Source organism: Giraffa tippelskirchi, chromosome 9 (genome assembly GCF_054371585.1).
Source record: "Giraffa tippelskirchi isolate mGirTip1 chromosome 9, T2T-mGirTip1v1.2.pri, whole genome shotgun sequence".
Lineage (NCBI taxonomy): Eukaryota > Metazoa > Chordata > Mammalia > Artiodactyla > Giraffidae > Giraffa > Giraffa tippelskirchi.
The window spans coordinates 15,184,825-15,204,442 of NC_137283.1; the positions used below are offsets into that span (position 1 = coordinate 15,184,825).

The 19,618-nt window shown below is 41.6% G+C and overlaps 1 long non-coding RNA gene across 2 annotated transcripts in view; it reads left to right on the top strand.

Annotated features, from left to right (window-relative positions):
- LOC145520687 (uncharacterized) overlaps window positions 1-19,618 on the top strand; it is a 106,721-nt gene that overhangs the window by 56,703 nt on the left and 30,400 nt on the right. For both annotated transcript variants that reach the window (XR_014064721.1, XR_014064722.1), the window contains exons 3-6: window positions 13,255-13,557; window positions 14,509-15,091; window positions 15,627-17,995; window positions 18,186-18,272. This is a non-coding gene — a long non-coding RNA (uncharacterized LOC145520687). The remainder of the gene's footprint in view (window positions 1-13,254; window positions 13,558-14,508; window positions 15,092-15,626; window positions 17,996-18,185; window positions 18,273-19,618) is intronic.

The window sequence follows — 19,618 nt, forward strand, 5'->3', positions numbered from 1 at the left end:
CCCTTCTCCATGTAGCTATAGGAAAGCCAGCGGGGAGCCTGCATAGCTTCTGGCTTGGGTTCTGTTCTGTTTTTCTTTTTTCACCTTTACTTTTTTTATATTTATGTATTTTTAATTGAAGGATAATTAACACTATGAAACAATATGAAAAGGCAAAAAGATAGGACACTGAAAGAGGAACTCCCCAGGTCGGTAGGTGCCCAATATGCTACTGGAGATCAGTGGAGAAATAACTCCAGAAAGAATGATGGGATGGAGCCAAAGCAAAAACAATACCCAGCTGTGGATGTGACTGGTGATAGAAGCAAAGTCTGATGCTGTAAAGAGCAATATTGCTTAGGAACCTGGAATGTTAGGTCCATGAATCAAGGCAAACTGGAAGTGGTCAAACAGGAGATGGCAAGAGTGAACATCGACATTCTAGGAATCAGCGAACTAAGATGGCCTGGAATGGGTGAATTTAACTCAGATGACCATTATATCTACTACTGTGGGCAGGAATCCCTTAGAAGAAATGGAGGAGCCATCACAGTCAACAAAAGAGTCCGAAATGCAGTATTTGGATGCAATCTCAAAAACAACAGAATGATCTCTGTTCGTTTCCAAGGCAAACCATTCAGTATCACAGTAATCTAAGTCTATGCCCCGACCAGTAATGCTGAAGAAGCTGAACTTGAACGGTTCTATGAAGACCTACAAGACTTTTTAGAACTAACACCCCAAAAAGATGTCCTTTTCATTATAGGGGACTGGAATGCAAAAGTAGGAAGTCAGGAAACACCTGGCATAACAGGCAAATTTTGCCTTGGAGTACAGAATGAAGCAGGGCAAAGGCTAATAGAGTTTTGCCAAGAGAACGCACTGGTCATAGCAAACAATATTGCATTAGTTTCTGCCATACATTAACATGCATCAGTCATAGGTACACATATGTCCCCTCTCTCTGGAGCCTCCCTCCCATCTTCCACCCCTTCCCAGCCCTCTAGGTTGTCACAGAGCCCCAGTTTGAGTTCCCTGAGTCATACAGCAAATTCCCATTGGCTATCTATTTTACATATAGTAGTGTATATGTTTCCATGCTATTCTCTTCATTTGTCCCACCCTCTCCTTCCTCCCCTCTTTCCATGTCTATAAGTCTGTTCTCTATGTCTGCATCTCCATTGCTGCCCAGCAAATAGGTTCATCAGTACCATCTTTCTACATTCCATATATATGTGTTACTATATGATGTTTGGTTTTCTTTTTCTGGCTTACTTCACTCTGTATAATAGCCTCTAGGTTCATCCACCTCATTAAAACTGACTTAAATGAGTCACCTTTACTTTTTGTTTTAATTGAAGTATAGTTAATTTACAATGTTGTGCTAGTTTCTGATGTACAACGAAGTAATACATCTATATATATATATTCTTTTCCTTTCTTTCTGTTATAGTTTATTATATAATGTTAAATATAGTTATATAAGTTATATAACTATATAAGTATAGTTTATAGTTAAAATGTTTTTTTAATTGGATTACAGTCGATTTACAATGTCATGTTAGTTTCAGGTGTACAACACATTGATTCAGCTACATATATATATATACATACATACACACAGGGAACAATATCTTGTTACAAACTAAAATGGAAAAGAATCTGAAAAAAATGTGTATGTGACATTTTAGTTTGTAACAAGACATTGTTCCCTGTGCTATACACGAGGGCCTTATTTATCTATTTCTTAAACGTTAGTTTGCTTCTGCTCATCTCAAACTCCTAACTTATCCCTCCTCCCTTGAGCTATGTTTTTCACATTGGCAGGATAGACAAGTCTTGGGCAACGTTGAAAACAAAAATAACAAATGTAACTGTGAAGGTAAACAGTTACTAGCACACTCCTCCTCACTGTTGTCTGCACTACAGATCCCTCCTCTCTGAGATGAATGGAGAGAGGAGGCAGCCACGCTGGCCTTTGATGAGTCATCATCAGAGACCGGGGGTCCAGAGTGGGGAGGGGGGGTCCACTCCACTGATGGCCTGATGCTGGAGCCACCCCACAGGCTGCCTTGGCTCATCCCCCGATACTGTGTTGCCCCACATACACCCACTTATTTGAGCATCCTCCTTCCCTCCCAAGGCTGACAAGAGGCAACCCACTGGAATCAGTAGGTGGAACTTGGATGGAGACAGCACCTTTTCTATCGTGATGTTCTACCAGGGTCTGTGGGAGTGATGACAAGAATTTCCTTCTGGCCCCTCTTAAGTTCGTGGCTCTCTGAGGCCAGGGACAAGGCAGGTAATCTCCTAGAACCTCATTTACCTCATCCTTACAAGGTGGGTGTCCCAGGAGTGGCCATCTCAGAGGACTTCTGTTGTAGTTGTTCAGTCACCCAGTTGTGTCTGACTCTTTGTGGAGTCTTACTCCCCAGTGTGCCATCTGGTGATGTCAGTTCTAGGCAAGTAGGTGCTCCAATCCCATCTTTCCTTCGAGGTGCTTGTCTTTAGAATTTGAGTTAATTCTTTAACCAGAGTCCTCAGTTTTCTTATGGGTTCAAGGGAAGTTATGAATTTGCACAATGTTCTGTTTTTTCTTGTTGTAAGATGAGGAGTGATGTTTTCCTAGCTTTTCACATCCTAAGTGGAAGTCAGAAGTCCATCTTTACTGTTTTCATTTCTAACTGAAGTATAGTTGATTTTCAAAGTTGCTGGTGTTCAGCAAAGTGATTAAGTTATATGTATGTATCAGTTCAGTTCAGTCTCTCAGTCGTGTCCGACTCTTTGAGACCCCATGGATCACAGCATGCCAGGCCTCCCTGTCCATCGCAAACTTCTGGAGCTTGCTCAAACTAGTGCCCATTGAGTCGGTGATGCTACCCAACCATCTCATCCTCTGTTGTCCCCTTCTCCTCCTGCCTTCAATCTTTCCCAGCATCAGAGTCTTTCCAATGAGTCAGTTCTTTGCATCAGGTGGCCAATGTACTGGAGTTTCAGCTTCAGCATCAGTCCTTCCAATGAATATTCAGGACTGATTTCCTTTAGAATGGACTGGTTGGATCTCCTTGCAGTCCCAGAGACTCTCAAGAGTCTTCTCTAGCACCACAGTTCAAAAGCATCAATTCTTCAGTGCTCAGTTTTCTTTATAGTCCAACTCTCAAATCCATACATGACTACTGGAAAAACCATAGTCTTGACTACATGGACTTTGTCAGCAAAGTAATGTCTCTGCTTTTTAATGCACTATCTAGGTTTGTCATAGCTTTTCTTCCAAGGAGCAAGCCTTTTAATTTCATGGCTGCCAAGGAGCAAGCCTTTTAATTTTATGGCTGCAGTCACCATCTGCAGTGATTTTGGAGCCCAAGAAAATAAAGTCTGTCACTGTTTCCATTGTTTCCCCATCTATATGCCATGAAGTGATGGGACCAGATGCCATGATCTTAGTTTTTGAATGTTGAACCTTAAGCCAGCTTTTGCACTCTCCTCTTTCACCTTCATCAACAGGCTTTTTAATTCTTTACTTTCTGCCATAAGGGTGGTATCATCTGCATATCTGAGGTTATTGATATTTCTCCCAGCAATCTTGATTCCAATTTGTGCTTCATTCAGCCTGGCACTTCGCATGATATACTCTGCATGTAAGTTAAATAAACAGAGTGACAATATACAGGCTTGACATACTCCTTTCCCAATTTTGAACCAGTCTGTTGTTCCATGTTCGGTTCCAACTGTTGCTTCTTGACCTGCATACAGGTTTCACAGGAGGCAGGTATGGTGATCTGGTAAGAAAGGGCTTCTGAGAGAACCAAAAATGATATTTATAAGAAAATACTTTATTAACCATAAATCAGTGGACCTCAGTGTATGGTCTGTGGACACCAGTGGGCTCTGAAACCCTTGCGGAGTGTCTCAGAGGTCAAAACAATCTTTATAACCACACTGAGACTTCATTCGCCTTTTTCACTAGGGTTGACATTTTTTACTGTTGGTACACTTGCAATAGTAGGTCAAATGCTGGCGCTTTGGTGTAAGTCAAGTAAGTATACCAAACTAGGGTAGCAGTAATTACATTCTTCACCCCTTGAACTTAAAAGAGAAAAAAAGGCCAGTTGCCAGTTGCAGTTAAGAATATCTTTGATGAAAACAAGAATATCTTTGATGAATCAGTAAAAATATTAATTTTATTGAATTGCAATCTTGAATACACACCTTTTTAATATTCTGTGTGATGAAAAGGAAACTACACATAAAGCACTTAAAGGACATTCTGAAGTTAATCCTGAGGAAAAGTGTACAGTTATTTGAGTTTTGAGATGAACTAGCCACTTCTTTTATGCAACACCATTTTTACATAAATGATCAACTTAACAGACATAGGTATTTGGCAGATGTTTTCTCAAAGATAATGAAGTGAACCTGTCACTTCAAGAAAAATAAATGACAGTATTTTTTTTTTTATCAATGACAAGATCTGAGCTTTCATGCATAAACTAGAATTTTGGAAAATTTGTATTTGCCTTTCTAAGCTTGGCAGCGTCCCAATGCTTTAACATTTTCGTGATGCTGTTTTAACATATGTAATGAAATCTTTCAAGGTTTGAAAGATCTGCAGTGAGTTCATTAAACCGATCATGTCTCAAGTGACTAATGCATGTTGCTACAGTATATGAAAGATCCATTGGAAATGGAAGATTTTAATGAAAATGTATGATTTTACAATTACTTGTCGAGTTTTAGTATAGTGTCAAAGAATAGCCAGAACTTTCTGAAAAGGCTATTTTAATACTCCTCCCTTTTTCAACTACATGTGTACTTCAACCAGAACAACATTTTTGCAGTAGACTGAATGCAGGAGTAGACCAGAGAGTCCAGTACCTACTGGGCCAGATAGTAAGAAACTTCGAGAAACGTAAAACAATGCCACTCTTCTCGCTACATTTTTGTTTGTTTTCAGAAATATGATCTTTTAAGAAAAAATATGATTTCATTTTAACATGGAAAGATTTTATGATATTTTAAAAGAAACTAGTACAATAAATATTTTAATTTATATTATGGTAAAGATTTGTAGATAGAACCCATATTAAAAATGCTCTATTTGGGTCTTAGGAAATTTCAAGAGTGTAGTGCTCCTGACACTAAAGGTTTGAGAACCGCTGCCATGGAAAACAGGATACATTTCAGGTCTTTTTAATTATTTCTCTCCCAGTTCCTAAAATGGATTTCTAATGGTGACCTCAGGCTACAGCTTCTATTCTCAGGGAAAGAGTCACCTGCTTGCTTTCATTTTCCAAAGTAAGGCTGAGGCACTTTCCTTGAGACTGAGGGTTCCAATAAAGTCCTCCATAAAGGGGGCCCTGTCATGAGTTCCTCTCAGGCCACACAAAGGCAGGGGAGCCATTCAGTTTTGTAGCAGGTAAATTTCCTTAGCTGCCATCATGGGCTCAAGAGTCCATCTTCAAATAACATATCGACGTGGCCATTCCGATCCACATCTTCGTTATATTTAGGCTGGGCAAACTTCGTGACCTGCTCCTCCCCCTGCCCCCACTTCCGCCTCTTCCACCAGGTGCATGATTACTATGGGAACAGCCACTTTGCAAACTGTGACCTTCCCCTGTGGCTACAGTTGTTTGGCCAATTGAAGTATATCTCTGTGATTTTTGGACATGGGATTCAGAGGGTCAGATCAGCCTCATTCCAGTTGTGTAAAGATATAGTACGTAAAACTTGAGAGACTTTATTGTCCATGTTTGCTGCCACGGACCAAGGAGCAGAAGATGGGAACGAAAAAGATTTTCAAGGAAAAGTCAAGACAAGAGATGGCAGGAGTAATGTTCTGCATCCTAGCCTAGTTGCAGTGTTTCCTCAGACCCAGCCACATCCCTGTGAGTCACCTACCACCCACGCCACCACTCCCAAGCCCCAGCTTTTGTTTGCTTAAGCAAGGCTGAGTTGCTAATCAGTACCAGAGACTACTCTGTTAGTAGCCTCAGCATGGCACACACTCAGGAAACAATAATTTGCTGTGCTAAATGGATGACAGATAACTTTGCATCCAATGGAGGCAGGAAATCAATTGTCCTTGGGTTTAAGCAGAACCTACTGTCTGGCATGTGTGAGCTTGTCTGGGTCCAGGTTGATGCTACCTGACTCCACACAGTAAAGTCCTTGGAAGCTGGAAAATGCAATTGTCCTAGAACTTTCAGAGGAGTCATATGTTTCCCTATTCTTATAAATTCTGGCTAATGAGTGGGTAGACGAAGATTTGTTGTCCTGAACACTTCTACCATTTTTTATGCTTTCAGAGAAAGATTATTTTCAAACTCAGAGGTTTTACTGAGGAACACAGAGAGATATTCTATCACTGTGCAACTGGCTGGTTCAGAGTTCTTCATCTGAGATATGAGAATAAAATTTAGGAATCTGGATATGAATGGGAAAAAAATTACTTCTACATTTTCACTAATCTCTAACTGTAAATTAGCATCTTCTTCAATTATTCATGTGGGTAGCAAACCACAGCCATTTAAGCAAAATCCACCTATAATAATTAAAATGAGTCATGGGTATGAAATGTATAGTGTATAATATATATAACCAGTAACCATGTAATACATTTATATGGTGACATATCATAACTAGACTTATTTTGCTGATCACTTTGAAATGTATAGGAATACTGAATCACTGATGTGTAACATGAAGTAACATAGTATTGCAGGTCAATTATACTTCAAAAACAAACAAACTCATAGTAAAGGAGATCAGATTTGTGATTACCAGAGGCAGGGTGGGGAAGGAGGAATTAGATGAAGACAGTAAAAAGATATGTCAACTTAAAAAATAGTCACAACCTGAAAGTTGAGAGTTATGTTTTATTCAGCAGAAATTTTTAGGACTTAAGCCCGGGAGGCAGCATCTCAATTAGCCTTGAGAGAACTGCTCCAGGGAGGCGAGGGAAGGAGCCAGGGTTATATAGAAGTCTTACAACAAAGGGCAGGTAGACAGAACATCAAAAGACTATTGTGAATTAAAGAAACCATTTTTCTCAAGTTAAGGAATTTAGCGCTTTTCTATGTATGGGAGGATGCAAGAGTCTGGGCTCACTGAAATCTTTCTTTTCATATGCACCTGAGCTGTCCTGGGCCAGGATCCTGAATTGTTCCTCTGTGCTCCCCATAGGGAGTGGCTGCAGCCAGATGGCTGCTGGATCACAGGTATTGTTCTCCTTCCTGGTTGCCCTTGGGGCTCAGAGATTCACATTTGGAGGGCGGAAATCTCTGATGACCGTGACATCCTTGTTTACTGATATGGCAAGAAATACTCCATTTCTCAGGCATAAAATTCCACCTATAAAATAAGTACTTGGGATATAATGTACAGCATAATAAATATAATTAACACTACTGTGTGTTTATATATTAAGTTATTAAGAGAGTAAATCCTGAGTTCTCATCACAAGGAAAAAATTATTTTTCTATTTCTTTAATTTTGTGTCTATATGAGATGATGGATACTCACTAAACTTACTGTGATGATCATTTCATGATATATGCAAGTCAGATCATTATGCTATACTGCTACAGTGTTGGAATACAAAGTCAAGTGGGCCTTAGGAAGCTTCACTTTGAACAAAGCTAGTGGAGGTGATGGAATTTCAGTTGAACTATTTAAAATCTTAAAAGATGATGCTGTGAGAGTACTGCACTCAATATGCCAGCAAATTTGGAAAACTCAGCAGTGGCCACAGTACTCGAAAAGGTCAGTTTTCATTCCAGTTCCAAAGAAAGACAATGCCAAAGAATGCTCAAACTACTACACAATTGCACTCATCTCACACACTAGCAAAGTAATGCTCAAAATTCTCTAAGCCAGGCTTCAACAGTTCGTGAACCGTGAAATTCCAGTTGTTCAAGCTGGTTTTAGAAAAGGCAGAGGAACCAGAGATCAAATTGCCAACATCTGCTGGACCATCAAAAAAACAAGAGAGTTCCAGAGAAACATCTACTTCTGCTTTATTGACTATGCCAAAGCCTTTGTGTGAATCACAACAAACTGTGGAAAATTCTGAAAGAGATGGGAATACCAGACCATCTGACCTGCCTCCTGAGAAATCTGTGTGCAGGTCAAGGGGCGACAGTTAGAACTGGACATAGAACAAGAGACTGGTTCAAAATTGGGAAAGGAGTATGTCAAGGCTGCATACTGTCACCCTGCTTATTTAACTTATATGCGGAGTACATCATGAGAAATGCTGGGCTGGATAAAGCCCAAGCTGGAATCAAGATTGCCGGGAGAAATATCAATAACCTCAGATATGCAGATGACATCACACTTATGGCAGAAAGCGAAGAAGAACTGAAGAGCCTCTTGATGAAAGTGAAAGAGGAGAGTGAAAAAGTTGGCTTAAAGCTCAAACATTCAGAAAACTAAGATCATGGCATCTGGTCCCATCACTTCATGGCAAATAGATGGGGTAACAGCAGAAACAGTGACAGACTTATTTTCTTGGGCTCCAAAATCACTGCAGATGGTGACTGCAGCCATGAAATTAAAAGACACTTGCTCCTTGGAAGAAAAGTTATGACCAACCTAGACAGCATATTAAAAAGCAGAGACATCACTTTGATAACAAAGGTCCATCTAGTCAAAGCTATGGTTTTTCCGGTAGTCATGTATGGATGTGAGAGTTGGGACTATAAAGAAAGCTGAGTGCTGAAGAATTGATGCTTTTGAACTGTGGTGTTGGAGAAGACTCTTGAGAGTCCCTTGGACTGCAAGGAGATTTAATGCAGGGGACACAGGTTAGATCCCTGGTCAGGGCACAAAGATCCTACATGCTTTGGGGGGGAACTAAGCTGCAATGAAAGATCCTGCATGAAGGAGTGAAATCCCGCATGCCACAGCTAAGACCTAATGCAGCCAAAATAAGAAAATTAATATATTTTTTAAAAACAGACTCCTCACAGTTAGAAATATAGTCACCTAAATTTTTCTCTAGGATTTTTGTAATTTTATTTTTTATTTCACTTAGTATTCTTCACTTCTATAATCCCCTTTTAGCTCTTCTTCTTTTTTAAATAACTTTTTTCTTTCCTGAGATTTTTCTACTTTTTAAATTTGCTTCACGAGGATGTTTCAATACTTGTTGATGTATTTTCATGAGGGCTGCTTTAACCTCTTTATCAGATAATTCCAACATCTGGACATCTGATTTATCTCAGTGTCTGGACTTCAAGGAGATCCAACCAGTCCATCCTAAAGGAAATCAGTCCTGAATATTCATTGGAAGGACTGATGTTGAAGCTGAAACTCCAATACTGTGGCTACCTGATGCGAAGAACTGACTCACTGGAAAAGACCCTGATGCTGGGAAAGATTGAGGGTGGGAGGAGAAGGGGACGACAGAGGATGAGATGGTTGGATGGCATCACCGACTCGATGGACATGAGTTTGGGTAAACTCCTGGGAGTTGGTGATGGACAGGGAGGCCTGGCATGCTGCAGTCCATGGGGTCGCAAAGAGTTGGACATGACTGAGTGCTGAACTAAACTGAATACAGTGTTGTATATCAATTATATCTCAATAAGACTAGAAGAAAAAAATAAAATCTTTTCTATAAAGGAAAGCAAAGTAATAGGGGAGGTGAGTCAAGAGAAAATTAAAATGGAATTATAATTACATTATATTCATATTTTCTCATTTTTAAACATTAAATATGTAGGGGGAAAATATCACAGATGTTTCCATGTCACATTAAAATGCTGCAGATTTCAAGAAATTCCCTGGTGGTCCAGTGGCTAAGTCTTTGTGCTTCCAATGCAGGGGGTGCAGGTTCAATCCCTGGTCAGGGAACTAAGATCCCACATGCCACATGGAATGGCCAAAAATAAAATTTGAAAAAAGGTAAATTAGTGTTGCAGATATCTGGGAAAACTGAGTTCATCATACTCCAAATTTAATGCATTTATTAGACCTTCCACTAGATTCTATTATCTCACACATACATTCCTTCATTAAACATTTTAGTATTTTGGTTAACTACATTTCTATTTATTCAGTGCATTTTGTTTCATGCAGTAAAAAGCCTAATTCTAAGAATGGGTTGATGGAATTCATCCAGCTTCAAAAACAGAACAAACAAAACAGGGAAAAACCGCAATACCCTAAACTAAACACTAGTTTAATTCACCTTCTTAGAAGCAGAATAATGCACAAGAAGTAGAGATATGGTAGAAATACTCCCAATAAGACTTCATGACTATGTAGGGTGGGTTCCATTCATAATATTATTCTAGTTATTTATTACTGGGTAATAAACACTGAAGCTTAGTGTCTTAAATTAGCAAGAGTCATTTATTTTGCATGGGAAATTTTAATCTAGGAAGACCTTGGAGGCAGTAGTTCCTCTCTGCTCCAAGTAGCAGCAGCTGGGGAAGCTTGACTATGGCAGGAAGTTCTACTTCCAAGATCAGTCACTCAACTGGCTGACAAGTTGGTGCTGGCTGTTGATGGAGAGTCTAGACAGGGCTGTCAGCCAGGACCTCTGCTTCCCTCGATGGGGGTCTCTCTATTGGTCCCTCAGGCTCCCAACTGCATGGTGTCTGAATGCCAAGAGATTATTTGAGACATTGAAGGCTGCTGTTGCTCAAGACTTGAGCCTGGAAATTAGAGCAGTGTCCCTTCCACTATATTTTCTTGCTAAGTAGTCAGAGGGCCCAGTCAGATTCAAGGGGAAGGGACCCATCTCGTGCTGTGGGGGATGTCAAATAACTTGTAGGCAGCTTTTCTCTATCACAGATGTGAACTATGATTTCCCTTGGAACTTCTTTTTAAACCATTTTTTTGAATTGAAGTATAGTTAGTTTACAATATTAGTTTCAGGTGCACAACAAAGTGATTCAGTTTTATGTATATGTTTTATATATATATATATATGAATTCAGTTATATAATAAATTCAGTTGCATATATATTCAGTTATATATATGTATGTATACATATATATATTCTTTTTCAGATTCTTTTCCATTATAGGTTATTAAAATATATAGTTCTGTGTCTGTGGTGTATAGTAGGTCCTTGTTGTTTATCTATTTTATACCCAGTAGTATGTATATGTTAATCCCAAACTCCTAATTTATCCCCCTCCCTTTCCTTTGGTAATCATAGTTTGTTTTCTGTGTGTCTATTTCTGCTTTGTAAGTTCGTTTGTATCTTTTTTTAGATTTCACATATAAGTGATACCATCCGATATTTGTCTTTGTCTGATACTTCACTTAGTATGGTCATCTCTAAGTCCATCTATATTGCTGCAAGTGGCATTATTTCATTCTTTTTTGTGGCTAAGTACTATTCCATTGTATATATGTACTACATCTTTATCCATTCATCTGTTGATGGGGAATTACTTCCTTTATAACATAAGATTTCAACACATTTAAAAACTCTTTAACGTGTCTAGTTTAGTAGTCTTTGCAAATGAAATTCTCTCAGGTGGGAGTGGAGGGAGGGGGGCATTATTATTCATTTTTTAATGGAGTGAATGCTTTCTTGGTAAGGTTTGTTGTAGGAGGCAGGAAGCGTTTGGAGAGGAGATCAGGGGAATAAACTGGGTCAGAAGACACTTGGGTTGGAGTGAGTGATTTCTAAATACTTTTTCACCAACTCTCCACCCAAGGGAAGTGGGTTTGCTTCAGGTTAACAGGAAGTCCTCCCTGTTTCAGATGGAAACGTGATGCTTTTCTTACAATGACCAAGTTCCTGTCTTCACCTAACTGACATGATCAAGTTCAGGGCTGCCTGTTTGTTTTGAATCCTCTGCCCTACAGTCCCTGAAGTCACAAAGAGTCGGAGAAGACTGAGTGACTAACGTTTTCACCTTCTGTCCCGCTTAGAGCCTGGTTTTTGCAGAGATAGAGGGTGTCCATTTTATGGGGCAACCCCAGGCCAGTGAGGGCAGATGCTGGGGATAAATACTGTTCTCTTCCATTCCACAGTCACACCAATTCTAAAGCACATTCCTCCTGCCCCATTTCCTCCTATACCTGTTCCATCTACATCATCTGATATAAACTCATTCTCTTGGGCTCCCATTTTTAAAAATATTTATTTGGCTGTGCTGGGTCTTCACTGTAGGATGCAGGATCCAGTTTTCTGAACGAGGATCGAACCCAGGCCCCCTGCATTGGGAGCTCAGAGTCTTAACCACTGGACCACCAATCCCTGGGCTACCATTTTTAAAGAATGTGGTTTGGAATTTGGGTCATTCTTTTTTTTTTTAAATCAATGATGTGGCTTTCTTGTCTGTCCTCTTTCTCCCCATTCTTTATCTGTGGTTTCAGAGAGGAGAGTGGGCACACAGATGCCTCCATATATTAATTATTATTTTTTCAAAAAACTTTCCCCTACTTGTATCTAATCTGTATTTTTCTATCTATAAGGAACCAAATCAAGTCCTGGCTTTCCAGGTTGCTATGCTTTGGACCAGCCCGCATTGTTTTCTTTCTCTCCAGTGATGTCTCTGTGAAGTCCCTGCGTACATGAAAGCAACATTTATAAGAAATCCAGGTCATCGCAAAATCACTACTTTTGAGAAGCATATATTCTTCTCTCTCTCACACTCACAGATACATATGGACACAAACACACACACAAAGTACATTAACACACCAACAGACGAACGGGAAATGCAGTAACCCAGTTTCATTTATGGCCTCCCCCTGAGTCTAACCCAAGGTCACGGTCATGTTGTCCTGAATTGTTTTACTCTTTAAAACCAGGCTTTGACTTTTCAAAACTTTTGAGTTATTTTCGCATAGGCATTCATATCAGATGGTACAAAGGGCTTTTCTCCAGTCAGGGAAGATTCACCCTGGTCCCACTCTGGCCTCTCCATGAGGCAGTGTCTCTGCCCAGCAGGGTCTTCGGCTCGGACCTACCCTCACTGCAACATTGGTGAGCCAACTTCCTGGCCTGGGTTCTAGCCCCTCCCCCTCCAAAGGTAGAAATCACATTATAAACATCCACTGCCCTGCAGTGAAGGAGCCTTTCCCCGGTGAGGAGGAAATGGCTTAGTTTGGCACCTCCCAGGACAGGGGTAACGAGGGGCTCTTCACCCAGCCAGTTGGGAAACCATCACCCCCATATGTCTAGAGCATAAAGGATCCTAGGATATAAAGGGACAATTGTCCAGGTCTTTCATTTTCCACTTTAATAAGTAAAAAGACTAAAGAGGCCTCTCTCTCTCTTTTTTTTTTTTTTGACTGTGCAGCATGTGGCACCTAGTTCCCTGACTAGAGATCGAACCCCTACCCCCTGCATTAGAAGCACAGAATCTTCACCACTGGACTGCCAGGGAAGTTCCGAGGAACCTATCTTTATGGGCAGTGGTTGCTACTGTCACTCAGTGCAGGAGCCATTTGTGGCAAATGGGAAATATTCACCCCAATCCAGAAAACTCTTGGAAGAGCTGGTTTTCCATCCACACCCCATCGGCCATATATCGGGAGACAAAGTGGATAACAAGCTGCAGCTGAGACTTCCCTGAATCCGTCAGGCCCTCCATACATGCATGGTGAGGCCTGTCTCAGTGCCCAGAGTTTTTGCTCCCCCTGTGGGGGGATGTATTTCTTATGTCTCCAGCACACTTGAGATTCTCTGCAGGAGCCAGGAGTACATATCAATATTTCGGTGTCCCTGCTTCTGTGGGGATAAAAACCATGCCATAGCACCGGGTGAGGATCAGGGGTAGGACTCTGTGTTGGGCCACCTGGGTTAGGGTGCTGACTCTACCACTTAACTTCTGTGCGACAGTTAAAGTACTCTTCCCTGTGCCTGCTTCCTCTTCAGTAAAATGAGGACTATCATAACAAGACCACCTCGTAGGATTGTTGTGATGGTTGATGAGATAACCTATGTCTAAAGCACAGTGACTAGCATGTAGTAAATGTTCAGGAAACATTAGTTGTTATTATCATGTGATTAAGCACAGAGTTGTGCTTTGCATGTGTGCGTGATAGAATCTGATTGATTATGATGCAACTCAAAATGGGAGCTGAGGCAGCATTTGAAGGTGCCTTGTCAAGACAAGACAGAGGGCAGGGGGACTTTTGGGAGAGAAACAAGGCTAGAGATGTCAGGACATGTTGGAGGAGCAGAAAGCTGTGCACCTGGACCCGTTTATCCGTTATAGCCCAAAGCATTTGCACTGCCACCCACCTGTTGGTAGGGCTTATGGGGGAAATAGTCTTCATTTTTACCGTGCTCTCCACTACCAGCTCTCCACACTTGTGGTTACAGTCCCAGAGCTCCGTGTTGGCATGTGTTTGTGCACATCCTTGTGGAGTGAGATTAGAAGTGGTGAGTGGATGTTTTCTTTTTTCCAAATGACTTTTTAAAATTAATTAATTATTTATTTGGCTGCGCCAGGTCTTAGTTGCAGCATGCAGAATCTTAGATTATCATTGCAGCGTTGTGGGATCTTCAATTGCAGCAGGTGAGATTTTTTTCTTTTCTTTTTTTTCAGTTGTGGCATGTGGGATCTAGTTCCTTGACCAGGGATCCAACCTGGGCCCCTTGCATTGGGAGCACGGACTCTTCCTTAGCCACTGAACCACCAAGGAAGTCCCGGTGAATGGATGGTTAGACAGCCCATCAAACCTCAGACAGAGCCTGCCCTCAAGGAGGCTGTGCAGACAGGGAGAGGACAACAATAATGGGGAGTGGCAAGAAGCAAGGTGAACTTGGATTTTGGTTTTGAGACAGATGTAAACTGGAAGCATCGTAAGTCTCATCCATCCCCATACTTCTCCTGCTCGAGCAGGAGCCGGTTAAGGGACTGGTCTCTGCCTGTTGAAGAGGTGGTTCCTCAGCATTTCAGATGGCGAAGGGGTGGACACTGCTGGATTTCAAGCTGAGAACTTCCCCTGGGAGGGGAGGGAAGGGGCCAAGAAAGGAAACCTGCCATGGTGGAGGAAGTTGAGTCTGTGGAGCAGCACAGACTCTGAAGAGTCCAATATCAGTCTTTACGTTGATCCATCTACACTTCTCCTTATTCAGGGCATCTGGCCTTGTTCTCTCTGTAAGGTGCCACCTTGCTGGGTTTCTGGGTGCGTGTCTTTGTCTTTACTGCAGAGGCCAGTACTGAATGTCCTAGATAAGTTTCTTCTCCCTTCTCTCAACACTCAACACTGTGCCCTTGGACTTCTCCCTGAATTATTCTCCAGCCCACACACCTTCTCCTAATTATTTTCACTTATTAATCAAATCTGAGATAAGGGATGCTTCTTCATCAAAGCCTCCCTGACCCCCAAGCCAGCTCATGGTCCTTTGCTGTAAGCTTTCTGAGCACCCTGAATTCTCCTTCAGGCAAACAGGGCCTGTTTCCTCCTGGGTCATTTCTCTCTTCTCGGGTTATTTTGGGCTGGAGTGGGAGCCCTCCTTTGTGCAACAGGGCGCTCTGTAGGTCCTTCCACTCCATTTTGTCATTACACTGGGTTGTAATTGGCTATTCATGTTCCACATTCATCTGTGAGCTCCTTGATAGCAGGAACTACATCCATCAGCTATTGCTGCAGTAATGCTGAGTAACAAACCATCCTGAAAGGTCAGTTCTTAAAACACGTTTGTTTTTTTCTTTTTTAGTTTTGCAGGTCAGCTGGCTTTGGCTGCATGCTGCAGGTTGAATCCAGGTCTACTCCACGTATCTTGCATCTCCTTGAAACCAGTGGCTTGAGATCCCTGGAGCATGCTTTTCTCATAGTGAATGGTGGGAGCTCAGGAGAAAACCATCTATGAGGGCACTCAAAACTTCTGCTCACATCACACCCACTCATGTTTTTCTGACCAAGTTAAGTCACCTTGGCATGTCCCAACTCAGTGAGACAAGGAGGTATCTTGCCCCAAGGTAGAGGAGGAGAAGAATGAGTACAAGCTATTAATGCACAATAATTAACTCATCACAGGAGCCATGAAGTAGGTGTCTTTAAATCTCGAGTATTTAGCATGGGACCCACCATAGGAGGGTATTCTGTAAAGGTTGAATGAATGAATGGAGACAAGCAGAGGGTTGTGTTCTCTTTCCTGGGGGTAATAAGGATGTTGGGGCTCACAGATTCCCCTCACAGAGAGACAGTATCACCCAGAAGTAAGTGGTCATCCTAGAGAGTAAATTTCCTCTCTTCCTTTTATTGACTGTAGCCTTGGCAAGTTACTTAACCTTTGTGAGCCTCATTTTTTTTTTCCTATAAAATGGAAATGATGCTGCCTGCCTCAACAGGTTATTGCAAACATTAACTGAGATCATCTGTGTAAAACACTGAGCACCACGCCTGGAGTTGCATAAACATTGTAAATGCTAGCAGCTGTTATTACCAGTAGTATTATTACTGCTACCATCTTGTAGTCTGCCAGTCAGGGAGAAAATCAGCTGAGTTGCTGTGAATTAAATAGAAGAGAATCTGCTGGTCTGGGCATTAACATTTCCAATGTGACCCATGTTCGCCTTGAGTCTTAAGTAGTTCCCATAATAACCTAGACCTAGGAATTGTAGGAAAGGAAGAGTATACAAAAGAATGGGTGATAGGCAAGAACCTAAATTCTCTCTCTCATGCCTGGGTATAGAAGTATGGGGCCTAAGAAGAAGAGCTTATCTAAGGACATCATGGCATCCCTCTGTCCAACATGTCATGCAGTCCTGCAGGGAGCAAGAGAGTGGACTTCTTAAGGGCGACTCAGTTAGAGGGCAGCTCTGGAGTGGACATGAGGATAAGGTGGTATTCCCCATCATGTCCCTGGTGCTCCAGGTGTGTGGGCAGGGTGGCATTTCCGAGCCCATAGCTGGGCCCCCTAAATGGTGGGGGTATTCTGTACCTGTAGCACATCCTGCCAGAAAGGCAGAATCCAGGGAGGGTGGGGACCAAGGACCAAGAGGGAGCTTCATGGCCAGCGTGGTAGAGTAATGTGGGTCCTGGCAGGCAGGTGAGCAGGGCGGTCTGGATGCTGCTGTTGCCACAACATCCTTAGAAGACTGTGCCCCTCAACCAAGTTGGTATGACAGGTGTGGAGAGAGCGTTAAGCTAGATGCACTGGGGGTAGAGAAGGGGCAGGTGGGGCCATGGAGTGATGAGTGGGCAGCTTTCTTCTGTCCCAGCCATGGTGCCGTGGGAGACAGGGAAAAGCAGGCGTGTGGACGTGATCCCATGCCTGTCCCTTACCAGCTACTTGAAGAGGGCACATTGTTTCCTTTCCCTGGGTTTAGTGCCCTTCTCTGTTATACAGGGAGGTTGGATCCCACTCTTTCACTCAACAAACATTAGTGGAGCTTCCACAAGGAGCCAGGTGCTATTCTGAGGCCTTGGAGATACACCTATGGAAAAGATAAAGGTTATCAATGAAATTAGATTTGGCCTTATATAACATAGAGTCCAAAGAACAGCATCGTAGATGAAAGAGAGGATTCACTTATTTGTGTCACTTAAATCAAGTCTAAAGACCCCAGATCAGAGCTGGCACAGTGGCCTCAGAGTCACCAGGGACATAGGCTTCCTTCCCGTGAATCCTTGAGAACATTTGAGATGGTTGTTTTAAAGATCTTGCTGTCAATTCCACCATCACTATCCCTCCAGGCCTATTTCCAATGAATTTTTCCCAGACTTTGGGTCACACTATCCTGTTTCTTCATCTAGTAAGTTTCAGCTGGATGTCATGTTGTACATTTTGAACTTTACATTTTTGAATGCTGAATTTTGTTTAAAAGCCGATGGACCTGTTTGGGCTTGCCAGGTGGCTCAGTGGATAAAGAATTTGCCTGCAATGCAGCAGATGCAGGAGAAGTGGGTTTAATTCCTGGGTCAGGAAGATCCCCTGGAGGAGGGCAAGGCAACCCACTCCAGTATTCCTGCCTGGAGAATCCCATGGACAGAGGAGCCTGGCGGGTTACAGTCCATAGGGTCATAAAGAGTTGGACACAACTGAAGTGACTGAGCATGCATGAGCCTTTTTAGGGCAGGCAGGTAAGTACTTCCTTCTGAAGTTTGTTTTCAAGCTTTTTAATTTTCTTAGAGTGAGTCATGTTGTTGTTGTTTAGTTGCTAAGTTGTGTCTGACTGTTTTGCTACCCCATGGACTGTAGCGCATCAGACTCCTCTGTCCATGGGATTTTCCAGGCAAGAATACTGGAGTGAGTTGCCATTTCCTTCTCCAGGGAATCTTCCCAACCCAGGGATCGAACCTGAGTCTCCTACATTGGCAAATGGATTCTTTACTACTGAGCCACCAGGAAAAGCCTAGGGTGAGTCATAAACAGGTTTAATCCTAAGATTAATTAGTGCTGCTGCTAAGATGTGACTCACTTGAAGTCTCCACACAAAGACCCAAGAACCTGAGACCTTCTTTATAAAAGTGGATCAGAATTTGATCGTCTCTCAGCTCTGTAAACTGTTTTGCTTACAGCTCCCTGATTTTTCTTTCCATAGCTTTGTGGGTCTTCATTCTCTGTTTATGTGATTTAATAATCAGCAACAGATATATGGGATCCCTGTACATTTTTCTGGAGCTATTTATTTAAGCAGAATCTCTCTGTCCAGTGCCATGTCTTGAATTTCCAGCCCCTTCATCTTTTCTGAATGGCAACCCCTGTCTCTTCAACTGAGAAAGAGCTCTGCTCTGCTTGGATTCCCTTCTCAGCAGAAAGCACCTCCAGACAGAAAGCCTGGGTGATAAGAGGCTCATTTTGTTTGATCTTTTTCTCAGAGATGAGTGTTGCCTAATGTCTGAAAACTGTTGCCTTGAATATTTTGTTCAGTTTCATAGTTCTTAACAGTGAGAAGATAAGTCTAATCCCAGTTACTTCATCATGGCCAGAAATAGAACTTCCTAATATCTTTTAACACCCATATCAATTAACATTAAACTGGCTACACAGTTTAAAATGTTGAATTAAAAAATGAACCAAACATCGATCTACTGAATTACTACTCATAAAAATTGCATGCATATGTACCTTCATGACATGGTGCTAGGCCCCAAGGCAGGTGGCAGTTTATGGAACAGTCTATTCCTAAGAATTCCATCTCATTAAAATGCACGATAGGTTAAAATATATTCATGAGAAGCACAAAATAAGATTAACTGTGCATACAAGTGTGGTTTTAAATGCATTTAAAACAAGTCACACTTTCTCAGGCATTTAAATAAGTCTGATGGGGTCCCATAAGAGGTGAGAGAAGGGGATGGAAACAAGTCATGTTGATAGCAGAGGCAGAAACAGAGTCAAGAATTTTTACTCATTTTCATAGATTGTCATCTAGGGGATCTGGGAAAAACTAATCCAGAAAAATCAGTCTACTGTATTAAATATTTCTTCACAGATTCTGTCAGGGCATAGCTTTATCTGTTCTGAGAGAATTGCCATGAATACAGCATTCACAAAGAAAATCTGTTTACATATTCCTGGAATGTTCGGAAAGTTTTTAGTTTTTGCTTTGTCTGGAAGTGAACACGTACTATGTGAGTTTTTCAAAAGCTTTCAAAACCTCTTTTCTTTTTTCTTTTTTTAAATATTGGGGTATAGCCAATTAACAATGTGATAGTTTCAGGTAGACAGCAAAGCGACTCAGCCATACATACACATGTATC